This window comes from Octopus bimaculoides, chromosome 24 (genome assembly GCF_046866305.1).
Source record: "Octopus bimaculoides isolate indiv1 chromosome 24, ASM4686630v1, whole genome shotgun sequence".
Taxonomy (NCBI): domain Eukaryota; kingdom Metazoa; phylum Mollusca; class Cephalopoda; order Octopoda; family Octopodidae; genus Octopus; species Octopus bimaculoides.
The window spans coordinates 8,328,497-8,349,019 of NC_142951.1; the positions used below are offsets into that span (position 1 = coordinate 8,328,497).

General features: G+C 38.0%; 1 protein-coding gene across 5 annotated transcripts in view; it reads left to right on the forward strand.

Annotated features, from left to right (window-relative positions):
* The first annotated feature begins 1,272 nt into the window (after nt 1-1,272).
* LOC106867469 (uncharacterized) overlaps nt 1,273-20,523 on the forward strand; it is a 1,580,514-nt gene continuing 1,561,263 nt past the window's right edge. For 2 of the 5 annotated variants that reach the window (XR_016238261.1, XM_089341342.1), the window contains exon 1: nt 8,595-8,947. The gene's annotated coding sequence lies outside the window, so the exon portion shown is untranslated. Of the gene's footprint in view, nt 6,014-8,594; nt 8,948-20,523 lie in introns of those variants that run through there. The other 3 variants (XM_089341338.1, XM_089341340.1, XM_089341337.1) reach the window with 3 other exon arrangements.

Sequence of the window (20,523 nt, forward strand, 5' to 3'; positions counted from 1 at the left end):
CATCATCATCGTTGTCATCTTCATCATCCATCATCATCATCATCGTCATCATTGTTGTCATCATCATCGTCATCATTGTTGTCATCATCATCATTGTTGTCATCATCATCATTGTTGTCATCATCATCATTGTTGTCATCATCATCATTGTTGTCATCATCATCATTGTTGTCATCATCATCATCATCACCGTCTTTATCACCGTTGTCATCATTGTCACTATCATCATTTAACATCCACTTTCCTATGTTTCCATGGCAAATTTTTCTATAGCTGGATGCTCTTCACGTCACTCACTTTCACGGATGGTAATTTTCTCCCTAACATTACTGAGTTCAAGACTTCCTTCAAAATGAGTGTACATAAGGCTAACACTTGCTGATCGATGCATTCTTAGGCTGTACAGTGTCCCTCATGAAGTTAAGAGTTATCCATCCACCCATTTTCTCCACCCACTATTCTTGGGAGGGTTGTGGAGGTAGTGTCCTCAGCCACCTCCACCATAGGGTCCTTCCGTTTGCTTGGATCTTCCATCACCTTGTACTACAGTTGTTAGCTGAATCCCAACATGCAGTTGTAGTCAGAATACTTGCTGTGTCCTTTCCTGCCTGTCATGGCTTGGTAGTCTCTGTTGCAGCTGTCCATGTCACAGCTTACTGTCTTTACAACATTCACAGAGTATTGCATAACAGTCGTGATGTCAGCCTTTTGATATTCAGTGTGAATCATCATGATACAAGTAACTCTTTTCCAATATTCAGATGGTTTCTAGTGCTCCATGTCACCTGACATTTTCTCAACTACAACTTTAATCTTTATATTCTCCAATGCCATTGACTGTTCACCAACACATTGGGTTGTTCTTGAAAAAAGAAGACAAAAAAAATCATCAAATTTTTACCCAAATACCACATACATACACACAAAGGGCTTCTGTACAGTTTTTGTCAACCAAATTCACTGACAAGGAATTGATCAGCTTGGGGCTATAGTAGAAGACACTATAGCAGAAGACACTGGCACAGTGGGACTGAGCCCAAAACCATGTAGTTGTAAAGCAAACTTCTTAACCACACAGCCAAAAGTGTCGACTACATTGAATAATGTAATCCTACACATACAATACTATATCCACTCAGAAAAAAGGTGGGCGGAGAATGTTATGTTTATCAGATCCCAATGGAACTTAAGTTTGCTAATTCAGGGCTAACCTTGAACTAAACAACAACCACAACAACAACAGCAGCAGCAACAGCAACAATAAGTGGGGCTTGTGAAAATGTAAAAATATATATATAAAAAAAAATACCTAGTGAATGGTGTTTTGAAGGAAGAGTAAGAGGGGTGTTGCAACAATCCTTTGACATTTCCCTCCAGTTGTGACATATTGAACATAAGACAGATTATAAGGAATCTGATCATGTTTGCTAATTATATTGATCTTTAAACCTATTGATGCCAACGAAGAAATAACATTGCACATCCTGTTTAAAGATAATCAAAAGCAGAAAGAAGGTTCTGGAAGTGAAACAGATACCAGGAGTCTTCAAATATTTGTTGCTGCTGCTGCTGTTGGCTGATTAATTTGTTACCTTTCCATCTATTTCCCACCTGATGTATTATATATAATCTAAGACTACATGCATATCCCTTTTATCCTTGATCTTTTTCTTCTTTCAGCCATTAGACTGCGACCATGCTGGGGCACTGCCTTGAAAAATCTTTAGTTGAATGAATCAACCTCAGCACTTTTTTTTCAGCCTAATACTTATTTAGTTATCTCCTTTGCCAAACTGCTATGTTACGGGGATGTAAACACACCAACACTGGTTGTCAAGGGGTGGTGGGGGACAAACACAGACACCCCCCACATACACACACATGACAGGCTTCTTTCAGTTTCCATCTACCAAATCCACTCACAAGGCTTTGGTCAGCCCAAGGCAATAGAAAAAGACACTTGCCCAAGGTGCTATGCAGTGAGACTGAACCTGGAACCACGTGGCTGGGAAGCCAGTTTCTTACCACACAGTCAGAGAAACATTCATATATTTCTAAAAACAGAAGTTAATGATGTTTGAAGGAGATTTTGGTTGCAGTTTTAGTGCTTATTTGTTTTAGCATAAGAACAGCAGAAAAGTTTGTGGAATTCTAAAAGGGGTTTTTCTGAAGCAGATCCACAAAAAGCAGATAATAGTGCATTTGCAACAGTATTAAGGAATCCAAGATGATTTCATAATGAAATGGAGTGAGATCTAATCAGCTATTTGATAGTCTGTCATTTTTAATCTTACTTTTTGTGTTTTATAAAGAATCTCACACACTGAACAATCTACGAAGAAAAAAAAAAAAAAGAAAAAAGACATAAGAACGTACATTTCCAGAGCTTTTTGAAACTGTTTTACTTCATAAAATATTTAATTCAGTGTCATCTATTTGCCTTGGGTTATGTTATGCTGATGATTTGAAATAAGGATGAAATAGCACTATATATGGTTACTTACAACTATAAAATTTATGATCTTTATAATGAATAGGAAAAAATGAAATAATTAAATATATATATTCCATGAATCTTCTTCATTAGACTTCAATTTTAAAATTTAAACTTCTCGCCCCCTCCAGCTAAAAGCTTTTTTCTCCCTTACAATAACTGCCATTAGGGTACACTATGCATACAAAATATTGGTTTTATAATTAGTCTCTAGTCATTTGTTTAAAAGAAAATGGTGCCACTTTTGAACTATTATTTAAGTCACTATTTCTGCTATGCAGTGATTTCTCTCAGAAGAATTTAGTGATAAGAGAAAAATGTACAACAGGCCTGCACGTCTGATTAATAGTAACCTGCCTGATGTGCTCAGAGTTGTCTATTTTCCCAGTAAATAGAATGCTTTCGTTTACTTTAGCCTCAACAGGTCGTATAATAGCTTTTTAATATTATTAATTGTAGCTTCTTCCCCAGAGAACAGAAACTAAGCATTGATTTAAGGTTTTGGGGATGTTAAAACCATGTTTTTCAAATGATCAACACTTATATAGTTTTGTAGGCTGATGATGTTTTCATTTTCTTACCAACACACGGAAATTGCGACTTCCACTATGTTGGCAATCGAAGTTTGCGATTCTCAGATACTGGCAGCGCCAAATATCGTTGTCCAGTGAATTCTAAACTGCACCAGCACGTCCAAGTCGTTTTAAGACTTCGGACTCGCAGCTAATGCTGCTATGGATCACACTACCGAGATGAGTGGATCAGTCTACAAATTCGACTTTTCCACCCGTAACAGAGACAGACAATACCGAGACCCCACCCCCAGAAGTCAACGAAAGACTCGATCTTTGTCTTAATCCAAGTGGTTCCTCTTCCTCACTCAGCGAAAGAACAGCACGCCTTAAGACATCGAGAGACTCGATAAGAATAAACGCGTCATCATCAAATTCTAAGTCAGCAATCTTAGTTTCACCAATGAGCGCTCTACTACACGATCAAGCCACCCTCCGGCCAAAACATTCAGTCTATGCAGACACTGAACAGAGCGGATGCGAAAATGGACGTACGGTAACTTCATCTAAATAGGCATATGAGTCTTCCAATTTATTTTCACAAATAAAAATTCTTATAACTCGTTGGAAACACGCAACACCATTTATAAAGCCGAAATTAAAATGTTTCAAATCAGAGTTTTGGTCATTTCTAAAATAATAAAAATGGCATCGGATGATTTAAATTTACGGTATATTCGTAATTATAGGTTTCAAACCGGCGACAGATTAGAGAAAACTCTGGGAGGGTGGAATTTTAGTGACCGAACAAACAGAGTCTGATTCGTGGACGATGCCACTGAAATCTATTTCAATTGTCGAATGTTTAAGCAGAAAAAAGAATTCTAAGAATAACGTCTATGCGGGGTGTCTGGAAAAAAAGTTTCAGAAAAAAGTCACTGAAAGAATTTTAGCTAGTGTAGCAAGTATATGTTCGCAGATTGCCTGTCTACCTTTAAGTACAGCAATTTGGTGGAGTATCAACAAGATCATGAATTTTCACATCGTTGGACTCACTTCTTTGGACCTTCTACCCCTACATCAGTTTTATACTGGCTCGCATTAGCCAGCCAAATAGCGCTTACATACTATTTTAAACTGTTTTGTATTTTTTCAAAATACTCGCATTTTGAACTATCTGAACTGTTTACAATGGTTTTCAACCATTTTAACGAACTTTTGGTTGTTCTCAGTCGATGCATTGAAAATTTCTATTTGACACTGTGTTGCTCATGTTGTTTTTTTACCCTTTTGCAATGCGCTTCCATTTTGTACATTTTTGTTATTACTATTTGTTGTACATATTCCTTCCTTGCTACAGTATTTTTCCTTTTTTTGGGTGTTTTCGTACCTTTCTCTCGCAGTCAATTTACTGGTCAGAGGGTATGTTCACAAATTGCCTACCTACTCTTACGCGTGTTGTCTGCAAGTGATCACATGACCTGGTCACGTAATGGTCGATTCCTTCTAGATTTACGCAGGCTATCATCCCATCACGTAACACACCAGCCGAGCGCAGGCAAATTTAAATTTATTCGCTGGAGACTAAAATCAACTTTAAAAAGAGGCTTTGCTCCCGTTTTTCTCCATTGTGGTGTGTAGGCATGGGCGAGTTCGGATCTCGGCAAAGAAGTAGCATTGGCGCATTCGTCTGCTCATGTCTTCCAGCAGAAGCCATGTCACGTATTTGTTTTCCTGTTCTACACCACATACATCAAGTTCGAACTACCTGAGAAACCAACATGTATATTTTCTGACAGTATCATTCATGCTATAACAACCTTTGCTGTACCTTCCATTAGGCGTTGAAATTAAATGTGGCCGTAAATTGCAATTCTTGTCTTCCTATTTCTTTTCGCTATTATACCTGACTCATTTGGAACCATGAAATTATAATGTTACCAGGGCCAGAGCACATTATTTCAACTCCTAAAATTAGTGACCGACCGACGTGATTTACTGTTGCAAGCGACGAGTAAATTCGTTCTTCGTGGAAGATAGATTTTCTTTTATCGGCGAAATTCTCTACATCTCAGAATTACTAGGCGAATGACTTGGTCAGAACTTTTACTGAACAGTCTGCTAGAGGTGTTCCTACCCGATAAACCTCACGGTTAATTTTTTTTTTCAACAATTCTCCATTTGCAAGTCCTTGCGTGCAAGATGTCGTTTCACATTCAAACACCACCTCTTCCTGCCACCTTTCACGCCCGTACAACGTCATTCTACTTTGCGAGATACTTTTGTCGTCTGCAATACAACATCCTCGTCCTCATCCCGTGTCATATTTGTTTTTTTTTTGTTTTGGTCGTCTACTATTCGCTTCATCATACTTCAACTTGGCCATCTTTGTTCGAACTGCTATTGGGAAAATGTTTGCCTCTGCGTTGGAAATTCTATTTCCCCATTTCCCACGACCGAAGAATTGGAGAACTTCAAATTTCTTTTTCAATTGTATGGCAGTTTTTATCCTGTATTTTCGGTCACTCTTTTTCAGCTCCGATGTCAGAGATTATGTGGAAGTTAAATCTCTGGCCGGTTAAATCTCATGATGGCATCTTGAGGTAACTTCTCTCTACTGTATCTTAGTTCCGCATTCACGTTCAACTTGACGCCCTGTCATAGCAGACACCGTCATTTTCCGCATCTTCACTTGTCACCTTCACACAGCATCGCATCCATTCGCGCTAATTCAAATTTGACGAACTCTTCTCCAATTGCTTTTCATCGACGTTTTGGATTCCAGCATCTCGTCACCACGATGCCAGTAGACTTTTTCGCCGCCTGCCAAGATTTTATTTCAACCTTGTTACCCTGTGGGAGATTCATGTCCCATTTCGCCACCAGCAAGTTACACCAACCAACTACTTATGATCAATTTTTCGCACCACCGCAAGCTCATTACGAACTTTCAGTTTGGCTTGTCATCGCAGTCATTTCTCCATTTCGTTTGACAAATGAACGACCAGTATGTATCTATTTATATCTTTTCTGCTCAACGAAAATACATTTTTTCCATGCTTTTTTGCCTTGTTTCTAGCCAGCAACTTTCATCTCCAAGACATTATATGTGTTACGCGTATATGGTTTAAGCGCGTACATTTTCTCATTTTTCTTTTCCAACTTACTCTAATTAGTCAACAGTTACCGCTTCATATCTTACTTTATGTATACCTGTACTCATCTTCTTGTGTCATTTCCTTCTCATACGAAGTCACAAGAATTTTCTCGTTGTGTTTTACTTCTATAGAAAAATTATCCTACCTTATACTATGACGTTGCTTTGCACACTACTGATTATATTGACTTTCAGCAATCTGGTGGAGCATCAACAAGATCATGAATTTTCGTATCATTAGACTCACTTCTTTGGACTTTCTACCCCTACATCAGTCTTATACTGGCCCGCATTGACCAGCCAAATAGCGCTTACATACTATTTTAAACTGTTTTGTATGTTTTCTAAAGACTCGCATTTTGAACTGTCTGAACCGTTTTCAGTAGTTCTCAACCATTTTTAACGAATTTTTGGTTATTCTCAGTGGGTGTATTGTCAAAAAAATTTTATAGGGGGAATCGCTTGACCCCCACCTCCCCAATTTTTTTTTTTTTTTTTTTTTTTTTTTTGGCGGTTTTTATTTTTGATATTGTGTTCTACATGTCCAGGTCGTACGAATAGCCCCCCCCCCCTCGCAACTTTAGATGTCAAAAAATTTTATAGGGGGAATCGCATGACCGTGATATGTAGAACACATTATCGAAAGCAAAAATCGCCAAAATTAAAAAATTAAAAAGTTACAGCGGTTTTCCCTCAGTGTCTAATCCCAATGTGCACCAGGAAGTTTATTTTGCAGGTAGCATTGACGCGTACGTCTGTTCTTGTCTTCCAGCAGAAGCCATGTTACTTATTTGTTTTTCTGTTCTACACTGCATACATCATCAAATTCCAACTGCCTAAGAAACCAATATGTATATTTTCTGACAGCATCATTAATGTTATACCGCATCCATTAGGCGTTGAAACACTGCCTCATGAAGATCACTGCTAGCTCTCACTGCGCACGCAACCGTGTGCTACCATCGGTTGGCGTGCTACAGAACTAGTCCGAGAGCTTTTTGATACTACCTCATATATACACGTGTGTGTGTGTGTTTGTTTATTCCAGAAACTCGATGTTCTGGAAAGGAAATGGTTAACATGGCACCAAGGAGTGGAACGACATAACACGGATAAATGATAAAACGAGATGCCCACAACAAAGATAACATGTCTGCAAGTATTTGAAGCAGGTCTCTGATTTTTTTCTGCTTCTTTTTTCTTCCACCAGTCCCAGAAATCTTGCAAAAGGTCATGAACGGTGCCGGCTTTAGAATTGGCACAGTCCTTAGATAAATAAAACTTGGATGTTCCATCTTAAAAAAAAAAAAGAAAACTACATCGAACCCCGCAAGAATTGAAGGATCTTTTCTGTTCGCGTCACACTTCTTGAAATTTTAAAATTTTCTACAGTTGAATGAACTGGATTAACATGAAATAAAGTGTCCTACTCAAGAACACAACAAACGGCTCGGTCTAGGAATCGAACTCACTATGTTATGATTGTGAGCCTGACGCTCTAACCACTGAGCCATGCACCTTTGCGACTACTGATTGACAAAAGTTCTCTGTCCTAAACTCAGTTGACCCAATAGTTAAGTTTGCACCACTGTGTGGCACTTCGGGCAAGCGCCTTCAGCTACAGTCCCGGTTCGACCAGAAATCGTTTTGAGTAGATCTGGTTGACCAGAAACTAGGAGTGGCTTTGTGGAAAGAAGTTTACTTCTCATCCACATGGTTCCGGGTTCAGTCTCACTGCCTGACACATTGGATAAGTGTCTACTTTAGTACCACGCCAGCCAAAGCCTTGTGAGCGGATTTTATAGACAGAAATTGAAAGAAGCTAGTCAGGTGTGTCACTGTCTCTTCGTCTTAACATCGCTTTACAGTTGTAAACGAGTGACACCGTCGTGCAAGTGGCGTCCTTCGGTTCCAGACTTCAGTGAGAACATGTTTGATAATGGAGAAATGTTATCTTGCTTGGAAACAGGCGAGGAGTGGCGACAGAAAGCGCATTCAGACGGAGAAAAATCAGCTTCAGCAAATTCCGTCCGACCCAGATCAGTTTAGCAGACAAGAAAAATACTCAAACCAAAATGAAGACAAGCTCCCATTCCTCACTATCGCAGGTGTAGCTATGTGCTCAGAAACTTGCTTCCTGACCTCATGGTCCTAGGTTCAGTCCCACTGCGTGGCACCTTGGGCAAATGACTTATATTATGGCCTCGAGCCGCTCAGTTCCTGGGGTCGATTTGTTCGTGTAAAACCTTTCAAGGCAGTGCCCCAGTATGGCCGCAGTCACACGACTAAAACAAAGTTAAAATGAAAGCACTGTCATCACCATCACCGCTGCTAACAAAAAACAAAATCAAAAGAAAACAAAAAAAAAAGAAGAGTACCACCCACGCAGACTACATGAAAATATACATAAAAAAAATCCAGCAACACTGAAACAATCGCGACGATCGATCTGTGGGACTGGCTTGAGAAAAGCAAAAAAAAAAAAAAACTAACAAAAAGCTCAAAAATACAACTATGGGAGATAACCGCTTCGTACGATATGATGTCAGTGACCTCCCTTGGCATGCTTACGAGCATGCGCATCTGTAGTCACACAGCCATGTTGAATAACAGACGCCTTTTGTTTTGGTGATGTTTTATCGTGGATATGGTTTATTACACTGACTGACACCTAATCGGCTTAATTAACTTCAAACAACACCTGCTTTATTTTTCTCACCTTTGTGATTTTTTTTCAGTGAAACTTAACATTGAAATACCTCTCTTAGGCTTTTTATTCATCAGGTAAGGACATAATTCTTTGAAGTTTCATTTATTATACAGATATTTTGGTTCCAGCATACCAGTTATATATATATATACATATGTACAGATATATATGTATAAATGTATGTAAAGTATGTATAGAAATATATGTGTGTATGTTTGGGTGCATGCATGTGTGTGTGTGTGTGTGAGTGTGTATGCGTATAGTGACGCCTGTGCGCTTATTTTTGTCGTCGGCTAAAAAAAAAAAAAAACAACAACAACAGCCGTGCTTTCGACTACTTTCACTTTCCGCAAAAGCAGAAGACAGTTGATCTGTACTTATGTGTACACCCACCACCGCATATATATAGACACACAAACATCCATGCATATATATATGTATATATATATATTATATTATATTATATAAATATGTAAATAATTTTGTATACACATTTCCATACAGACACCGTTGACACGCACGCACACGTTATAAATATACATAAATGCATATTTACATATATGCATGCATATATGTAAATATAATTGATGTGGAGGTTGTTAAAATAGATCATTGCGGATAAATTATTAGCGATGGAAAAAAAAAATTAAATACAAACTTTATCGTATTTCTTTCATTTATATTACGTTTTGTTTATTCCGAATACCCACCTACACGCGCCTTTCGTTGTGTGTATATATGCATGAATGCATCCACACACACACACACACACACACACATATATATATATTCACACACATATACGCTGAGAAACTCTTCCGAAAAATGCATTATTATCGATATCCAGTTTACATATGTATTTACATAAAAACCTGTATATAAGACACCCTTTCTCTCCATCATATATATATATATATATATATATATATATATAATTGGTTGTAGTGCAATCGCCGTAGATGCTTTACTTGTTTCGAGAATTAAATTCGCTGAAATTTTTCCAGGCTAAATTTATGTCTTTAGAAAGTAAGAATTTCAAATGTTAAATACGATAGCACAAACGTATGTTTTCATATATATATATATATATATATATATATATATATATATATATATATATATATATATATATATTGTACGTATGTATATATCACACGCTCACACACAAGAATATATATATATATATATATATATATATATATATATATATACAGTTCCATCTTAAGGCATGTGCACATGAACTTGTTGCCCGAGGACACCACTGGCCAAGAGGCCCAGTGCTGGTCTATGTGTGTTGGGGTTTGCAGCCAATAAATAAATACACGTCTCAGTGCATTGCTATGCGCATGGTGGCGCGTAAGGCTGTTAAGACAGCTTATATATATATATATATATATATATATATATATATATATTATTCTTGTTTCAGTCATTTGACTGCAGCCATGCTGGAGCACCAACTTTAGTCGAACAAATCGACCCTAGGACTTATTCTTTGTAACCCTTGTATTTATTCTGTCGGACTCTGTTTTGTCGAACCGCTAAGTTACGGGGACGTAAACACACCAACATCGATTGTCAAGCGATAGTGGGAGACAAGCACAGACACAAATAACAAATAAATGCACATATATATACACATATACAACGGGCTTCTTTCAGTTTCCGTCTACCAAATCCACTCACAAGGCTTTGGTTGGCCCGAGACTCTAGCAGAAGCCATTTGCCCAAGGTGCTGCGCAGTGGGACTGAACCCGGAACCATGTGGTTGGGAAGCAAGTTTCTTACCACACAGCCCCCCCCCCCACACACACACATACACATTCTCTCTTATCTATCTATCTATCTATCTATCTATCTATCTATCTATATAAAACCATAAGCATTATAAACCTAGTGGAGCCAACTCCACTCAAGGGTTGAACCTAGTTTATTTCTTTCAAAGTGAAAGTATGTGTTAGGAGAAAGAGAGAGAGAGAAGACTAATCAGTTGCCTGTATGTGACTTGTACTTTGTTTATCGACCCTGAATGAATGAAAGGAAAACGAGATGCATGGGATTGTAGTGTGAGATTATGAAAGTTGCAGAAAAGAGGTCTTGAAAAAAAAACAAATTATTAGGCTCATTATGAGATGCATTTTGACTTTGCGCCAAAAAGTACCACAGATGCTGTCTGCCTTGTGAGACAATTGCAGGAGTCTCTACATTGCATTCACTGACCCTGAGAAAGTTTTAACAAGATCCTTTACTCTGTTATCTGGTGGCTGCTAAGGAAATAAGAAGTAGATGAATAGCTTGTGTGGGCTGTACCAATGATGTACAGAAATGCTGTCAGCCAGTTGAGATAAAAAATGGGTTCAATGATGAATTTACAATGCATGAGTTTAAGATTGGCCATTTGTAGGTACTCTCGTATGCTGGAGGCCTTGATCTTACAGCAGAATATATGGAGGATTTTGGGGTAAGATTTCAGACATGGAAACAGAGCTTGGAATTAATGAGTCTTCAAGTAAATTCTGTGGAGGTACATAATTTAGTGTTGCACTTGTGATCATAAGATTGTGGTTCCAATTTCTGGACTGGGTGGCATGTTATGTTCTTGAGCAAAACACTTCATTCCACATTGCTCCAGTCCACTCAGCTGTAAATTAGTTCCAATTATAGCCAGGAAGTTAATCCTATTACGGACTGGTGTCTTGTTCAGGAGTGAGTGTTGCAATCTTAGTCATCTATATACCATGGAAACTAAATTAAGTCCTGACTTTATTAGTCATAAGGCTCATGAAAAAAGAATCAAATTTAGTCAAGACTAATGTTATGCTAAGAAGAAAGGTTGATTTCTGCTGTCATTAGGGAATGACCATGCATGGTATGTAGCAGAGGAGTAGTTAGACTATCCATACAGTGTTGTCAGTGTAAACAATGGATGCACAAGATTTGTAATGGAATCACCAGCAGGCTAACTGCAAGAATATCTTTATAAGTGGCATATGTACAATGACATCAACCATAAACAACATCCAGGAAATAGATTCTCTCAACTAACCTGTTGGCCTCTATAGAAGCAGTGAATAGTTTTTGTTATTTGGGTGATCTTATCAATAGCAGGAGTGGGTGCTCTGAAAGCGTAGTAGACCAGATGAGATTACGAATGGGCAGGGAAAAGTTCAGGGAGCTACTACCTTTGCTGGCCACAAAGCATCTCTCTCTCTCTGAGTGAAGGGCAGATTGTGATGCTTGGGTGCAAAATACAATGCTGCACATTAATGTAACTTGGGTTTTATGAATAAAAGATTTGAGAAAGTTACATCAATGAATGAAGTGACTGTGGATGACTGGATGTGTGAAAGATGGTGCACAAATTCCCCAAGATAAAATCTGTGTATCAGAGGAATCAAATGGTGTGTGCAAGAGAGTAAATTTTGTTTGTATGGACATGTGATGCAAATGGATGACAACAGCTGCATAAAAGTGCGCTGAACCATGGAATGGCTGGTGCCTGTGGAAGAGGAAGACCTGGTAAGAGGAAGTGGTGAAAATTGGTCCTAGGGTTGTCTTTTACTTATTTCAGTCATTTTTTTCTGTGACCATACTGGGGCACCTCCTTGAAGAGCTTATTTGAGCTAATCAACCCAAGACTTATTTTAAAATCTTATTCTATCAGTTTCTTTTGATGAACTGCTGAGTTACAGGTATGTAAACAAATCAACACTGGTTGTCAAGCAGTGGTGTGGGACACACACATATGAGAGACTAGACTGGCATATGGTACTGGAGGAAACCCACGTTCTAGGGCAAGCATTGCAGAAAGGACATTAAAACTGTTTAATCCTTTAGCATTTAAACCGGCCTTATCCGGCCCAAATTTTCTATTTCTTTCATGTTCAAACCATCCAGATCTGGCCTCTCATATCCTAGAATGACATCCTCAAAATAAACATTCACGTCATCAAATTCTCAGAGCTACAAGCTAATGCAGGATTAATTCAAAACAATGTGAATAAATAAGCATTACATTTGACAGAGTAATCTGAATGCTAAAGGGTTAAGGTGATTGGGATACTTTCACTGCGTTCATCTTTAGCTCTCATCTGCTACCTCTGTTACATTGTCATCTTTTTCTCTCACTCCTCTTGCTGTATTCTTCTACTGCTCATCAATGCTTGCCTCTTTTTTCCATCACTGACCCTCTCCATACAGCTAGTCTGGCTCCTTGTCACCTTCAGCCCTGTCTCATTTATGCACTCCTCTTCCTACCCACCTGTTGGTATTAATTCTTGTAATGTACTGGTGGGGGTGGGGCATAGTGCTGGATGCTTCCCCACCACTCAACCTGCTCCATCATCTGTACTGTTCTGTCTCTCACTTTCTCATTTCATTAACCTCCTACACTGGCCCATCCCATTTCCCTTGCCCCACCCAAATACCTGCCATCTCTGTTTCATTTTTTTTTACAACTACCCTTCCACAAAAAGGAGTATTCTTATCATCATACTTCAACACTTCTTGACGCCTTGCCCTAAAGTCTTCATTCTCTTGTTCTCACTATCAGTTGTAGGGGCTCTAGAAAAAAATGGGGGTCAGTCTACACTATAAAGTGGTTACTAAATCAAGCAGAGACAATGCAGAGTGAGAGGACTCTCTAGTCTTGTGAAGGGTTATGTGCTGGGGCTGAGAAAAAAAAATGCACCCAGTGCACTCAGTCAGCATGGTCTGCAGTTGATCTGAGGTTTCTGTGATGAGCTTGATGTGACCTATGAACTGGAGCTGCATTACTAGCTCACTGTTGGTTTTGACGACACATTACCATGCATACGGCATAGATATGTATTTGTTGTATATAGAATAAATTATAATTCAAGTTACATCCTCATGAAGCACACCTGTATATTCTTGCTATCAATTGTATGTAGATGTTTTATTTTAATTGAACATCATACATAAAAATTGTCAAGTATATTATTCACAGTCTGTATGTACTAAAACAAATATGGTATTATTTGGTGTTGAGGGGCTAAAGTATGGTCAACAGACAAGTATAGGTGAGTATAGGTGCCCTTGTTGATGCCAGGCACCCTTCCTATATATCCTTTTTCTGAAAAGCAGGTAAGAGTTGGTAACTGGAAGAAGTTCAGTCAGTAAAACATTTTCAAAATCAATTTATGTCTAGCATGGAAAAACAGATCTTAAATGAACAATCTTATGTATATCATGCACATGCACACATGAGGGTTTTACTGAATGTAATGCATAAGTGGGTTTGATTGTTTTTCTTAACTGATATCATTCAAACTGCACATGCTGGTAGAGAAACTTTTCCTCTATACAAAGGTACTATTGAACAAAGTCTACTTCCAAAGCAATGAATTTGTGCATTTCTTGAACCTAACTCTCAAAACCTCTTCTAAGAAAATCCGGGTGTGCCCTTCACTGTTATTTTCACCTCATCTACCATCATGTCATTGACCCTGAAAAATTTCCTTCACTGGCCTGAATAGGTAAATCACAGAGGGCACCAGATTTTGTCTGTATGGTATATGGGGGTGAGATGGTGGATGGGGACTACTCATGCCCCATTTGCTAATTTTCTGGTTTGTTGCCAAGATGTGTGTAGCCGCACATTGTCTTGGTGAATGTGGCTCAGTTTCAGATTCTTGATCAGTTTTTTCCTCTTTATGGCTTCTCTAAGCTTTCTAAATGCTTCATTGTACCTTTCTCTGTTCATGGTACAACTACATCCCAGAAAACCATAGAGAATGATGCCTTTGTCACAATGACTTTCTGTGCTGTATTGCTTGCTTGCATGTCACCGTCATGAAAATAGTGGTGGTTGTGTCCAGTCATCATCATCGTTTAACGTCCTCCTTCCATACTGGCATGGGTGAGACAATGTCCTGCAGAAACATGTCTGGCCATACAGAGAAGACACTTTGCTTGGAAACCAATGAGGTTTGGAGATAGGAAAGGCATGCAGCCATAGAAAATATCTGCTTCAGCAAATTCTGACCCATATATAAGTATGTACATACGTACATATGTATGTACATATGTACGTATGTAATACACATATTCTAAGTATGTATGTAATATACATATATATTCTATGTATATATGTATACATATATGCTGTGTGTGTGTGTGTGTGTGTGTATATATATATATATATATATATATATATATATGTATGTATGTATGTTGTATGATGATGTATGCCTGTGTTTGTGCATGTATTATATACATGCTGGTGTATATATATATATAGATATTATATACATATGTTGTATGTATGTGTATATGTACTTTTATGTTGTATGTATGCATACATATATGTTGTATGTGTGCATATATATATATATATATATATATATACACACACACACACACACATGTATGTGTATATGTGTATATCTGTGAGTGTGTGTATGTACACATATACATGTATGTGTAAGTATGCATACATGTATCTAACACCCATGGTTTCCTTTGGTTAATCATTCCACCAACACCACCATCACATAATTCACATATACATGAACGTCAACAAAATATTCATAATTTATATTGTCAGTGCATATGCCCTCATACAGACACGCACACTGATACAGTAATCCATAGACACACGCTTGCTTTCTATATCTCCTCTCTCTCATGCATATATATACGATGTAGGAACCACCTGCTTCTGTTTCTCATATGCATATTTAGCCCGAGGTCAGACCTGATCGACCAGATATATGATGAAGCACATTCCAACATTTCTGTTTGTTTAGAAGTATAATGGTGTCTATATTATCTAATGTGTCCTTTGATGCAGCTATTTCAGAAAAATTTGGCTCCTATATCTAGTACATCGAGTTGGGCTGCTGTCGGCACAGGCTGGGTGTGTAGTTAAAAAGCTTGCTTCCCAACCATGTGGTCTTGGGTTCGGTCCCACTGTCCAGTACCTTGGGCAAGTGTCAACTATAGCCCTTGGCCAACCTAAGCCTTGTGAGTGCATTTCATAGATGGAAACTGAAGAAGTGTTGGGTGTGTATGTGTTTGTGTGTGTGTGTATATATATATATATATATATATATATATATAAAATGTGGGTGTGTGTTTTTTGTCCCCACCCTAACTTGACAACTAGTGTTGGTTTATGTCCCTGTAGCTTAGCAGTTTGGCAAAAAAGTTCCATAATAGAATAAGTTCCAGGTTTAAAAAGCAATTAAATACTGGCTCAATTTGTTCCATTTAACCCTTTGAGTGGTGCCCCAGCCTGGCCACAGTCCAATGACTGAAACAAGTAAAAGATAAAATAAAAGATAAAATGTTGCTTTTGGGTTGTCCAAAGTCTTGTGGGTGAGATAGGGCAAACAGAAACAGTTTTGAAGCTTGTCAGATAATTAAAAACCTTTAATTTAAAGGCTCAGTCTGGGCATACATCAAACCTACTTGAGATAATGATTATATTAAGAATACACACCTTAGGTATACTCAGCCATTTATTTTTGTATAAGGTGTAAGGATCCACCAATGTAGAGGATGATGTTATTTATCATCATTGTTTTAATGTTCACCTCTCCGTGCTTGCATGGATGGAATTTGTTCGGGCAGATTATCTATAACTGGATGCTTTTCCTGTTGCCAATCCTCACCTGTTTCTCAGTAACCTAATACTTCGCCATGACTAGACATGTTTCCACAGAAGATTAGAAATGGACATCAATTGCATAACAATGACACTCATTTACAACCATCATGCAATGTCAAGGCAAGGAGACAGTAATAAACACACACACATCCATCCACATACACATCCATCCACATACACATCCATCCACATACATCCATCCACATACACATCCATCCTTCCATACGCACACATAAATATGACGGATTTCTTTTAGTTTTTGCTTATGAAATCCACTAATAAAACTTTGGTCAACACAGTGCAATAGTAGAAAAAACTTGCTCAAGGTACCATGCAGTGAAACTGAACTCAGAACCATGTAGTAGAAGCAAACTTCTTAAGCACACAGCAACCCTTTCTGCCTATATGATAATAATCATGACAATAGTAGTAAGTTGTCTTAACGAAGGCTTGAAAACAGGAGATTGTTTCAGGGGAGATAAAACGTTTAGATGCTGTGTCGTAACATTCTGTTTGAGTTGATAAAATACAAGCTGAACACTGGGTCGATGTAATTGATTAATCTTTACTCTTAGATTTCCTGGCATTGTGTCAAAATTTGAAAGAATTATGGTAATGCAGTCAAAGATGTGTATTTTTCTGTGTATAACAAGAAAAACAGTAAAAATTAATGTTTTATTCTTCATAATCTTCCTTTAATAACCATAATAATTATGATTTCTTTTATTGGCTACAAGAGCTTAAGACATTGAGGACTTTGTCAAAGATGAAATACAACATATTAAAAGTTGGGGTTTACGTCAATCAAAAGGGAAACCAACAACAATCAGGATATAACAAAAGAAATAAAAATAAAATTCAGAAAAATAAATACAATGCTGGGACAATACTCTTTTAATTTGCTACAAGGAAATAATTATTATTGTTATTTCTACTTGGGTCCAGTCTTTCATTCAATAAAATGCACACAAAGGTGCTACAAATATGAGTGGATAAATACAACAAAGTTATATAAAATAAAAGATGAAAGAGGTAGTACAAGAGCATAAATTTGTGGGAGAGTGTACAAATCGAAATCCCACACATGACTGTTACTTCTTATATCTATTCTAAGAAAGAGCAGCCAAATATCCCTCAAATGATGTGGCTGTGTAGTAAAAAGTTTGCTTCCCAACTACATGGGTCCAGATTCTGTCCCACTCTATGGCACCTTGGGCTAGTGTCTTCTACTATAAACCTCGGACTGAACAAAGCCTTATGAGTGGATTTTGTAGACAGAATCAGAAAGAAGCCCATTGTGTGTGGGTGTGTGTGTGTGTGTATGCACACACACACACACACACACGGATGTGTATTTGTCCTCTCCATCACCAGTAGACAACCGATGTGGGTGCGTTTATGTCCATATAGCTTAGCAGTTTGTCAAAGAGACTAAAACAATAAATACCAGACTATAAAAAAAAATAATAAATACTGGGGTTGATAAGTTTGAATAAAATTCTTCAAGGCAGTGCCCCAGTATGGCCACAATCAAATGGAAGAAATGCTGCTAAGCATTTTATCCAATGCTGTAATGATTCTGCCAGCTTGACCTCTTAATGATGATAATTCTACAAACGCACCATCACAGTCAACCTACTTACTTGGGCCAGCCTTGCTACATTCATCTACCTTTCAAGAAATCTATTGGGCACAGAGACCAGCACTGCCCTCTCCACCTTCCTAATATACAGAATGAACACAGAGATAATGGAGTCCTCCTGATATTCTCCAGGAAATTCTCCAGCTAGGGCCAATTAAGGAACCCTACAGATACAGTTTTGCCTTGACCACTAAGGGCACAAGCCTCCACCCATCTGTTGTTTACCAATCTACTGGTGCATGCTCAGAGGAGTTCCATTCCAATTTTGTCATGGTCATCCGTGTTTTGACTAATTTACTGGGGGAGAGAGTATTTCCCTTTCCAAGGGTTTGACCAAAGAAGGAAGTGTTTATCTTCACTCGTTTCAGCTTCATCCACTGCATAACCTCTTTCACCATAACCACCAGACAGACAAACACTGTCTGTCCCACCACCTTGTCAAAGGTGAGTAATGGGGCAATCCTTGTGATGGACTCAATTGAGAGCGACAGCAGCAGTTCAACATAACTCCACAAGCCAGCAATGTTCAGACAGTGGATGAGTGTATGCAGTACAATTTTGTCACTCTGTGCACATCTTGGACAGTCAAGCCTGATGGCTTTCCATGTTTGTCAGGTTTATTTCAAGCTGATAGTGCAGCCAATAGGTACTCTCAGGAATTTCTGAGATTCCCTGAAGTTATTGGTACTAGTCCCCAGCCCAAAAGTCGTCTGAAGTGGACCAGCCACGTCTTCCTCATCAATACCTAGAATTTCCCCAAGAGGCTCATCACTCCTACTCATACTTTGTTCATTAAAGTAGATGACAAGTGACTGGGTAACTTGCTGTAATTGAGAAGACACATCAGGCTAACTGAAATTGTTGTTTAGGGGCAGTGCCATTGACATGTACAAGACACCCATGCTGGGGACACACAAAGGCACCTGTGGCGGTGACATGTAAAAGGAACCCAGTACACTTTGTAGAGTGGTTGGCATTAGGAAGGGCATCCAGCTGTAGAAACCAAGCCAAAACAGACTGGAGCCTGGTGCAGCTCCCCAGCTTACTAGCTCCAGTCAACTTGTCTAACCCCTACTATCATGGAAAAATGGATGTTAAGTGAAAACAAAAAAATTAATATAAAAAACAAACGTGTGTGTGTGTGTGTGTGTGCATACACACACACACACACCCACACACAATGGGCTTCTTTCTGATTCTGTCTACAAAATCCACTCATAAGGCTTTGTTCAGTCCGAGATCAAGATTTCTTTAAATTTAAAGCAGTGTAACTGTATCATTAAGTTGTGACATGTGTATGTGATCCGTAACAGGCACTCATACTGGTGACACATAAAGGGCACCCATGCTGGTGACATGTAAATGGCACCCAGTACACTCTGGAATGGTTGGCCTTAGGAAGGGCATCCAGCCATAGAAACCAAGCCAAAACATATGCTCATGCATATTATATATAAACTATGAAGGATAGATTATATATGCACATTTGCTTATATATATAATATATACATATGAGTGCAATGTACATACAATGCCACATACCTGTTTGCTCATGAATGGGTGTATGTGTACACATGCATAGTATGCTTATGAATGCTATAATAGTAATAGAAACACGTTTCCTTTATATTCTCATCTATGTATAATTAAGATTCACTGCATCTACAACACATTAATATGGCATTTGTTTAAGCTTGTTGTATTTGTTCAACACGTGGTGGTCAGCTCTGATTGATCCCATTCCAGCTGTGACCATCCAGTGGTTCTCTTCAAACGTAATATTTCTAGAACTATGTTAATCAATGTTGGCTTTACTGTGAAAGTGAAGTTAAGTCTGATGTGAGGAATGTATGGGTGTTATTTCTAGCAGATGAAGTGATACAGCATTTTACTACATTTTAAAATATATTTATATTTATACACACACTCATATTTATACATACATACATACATACATACATACATACATACATATATATATATATATATATATATATATATATATACACACACACATGTATAATACACACATACATAGACACACATGCATGTATATATACTTAAACACGCATATATATACATACACACATCTACATATACACACACGTACAGTATCTATCTTATCTGCCTATCTTATATGTATGTCTGTCTATCTATCAATCTATATGCATATATACAGGTTATATTTATGCACACACACACACACACACACACACACACACACGCACACACACACAATAAATATATATGTGTGTGTGTAGACAACATATAAAAGTATAGTGTGAAATTATCATTTTTTTAACTGTCAACTTCAAAGCTGTGTTTATACAAATGTCTGCTTGCAGAAATATGTGATTGATTGATTGATTGATTGT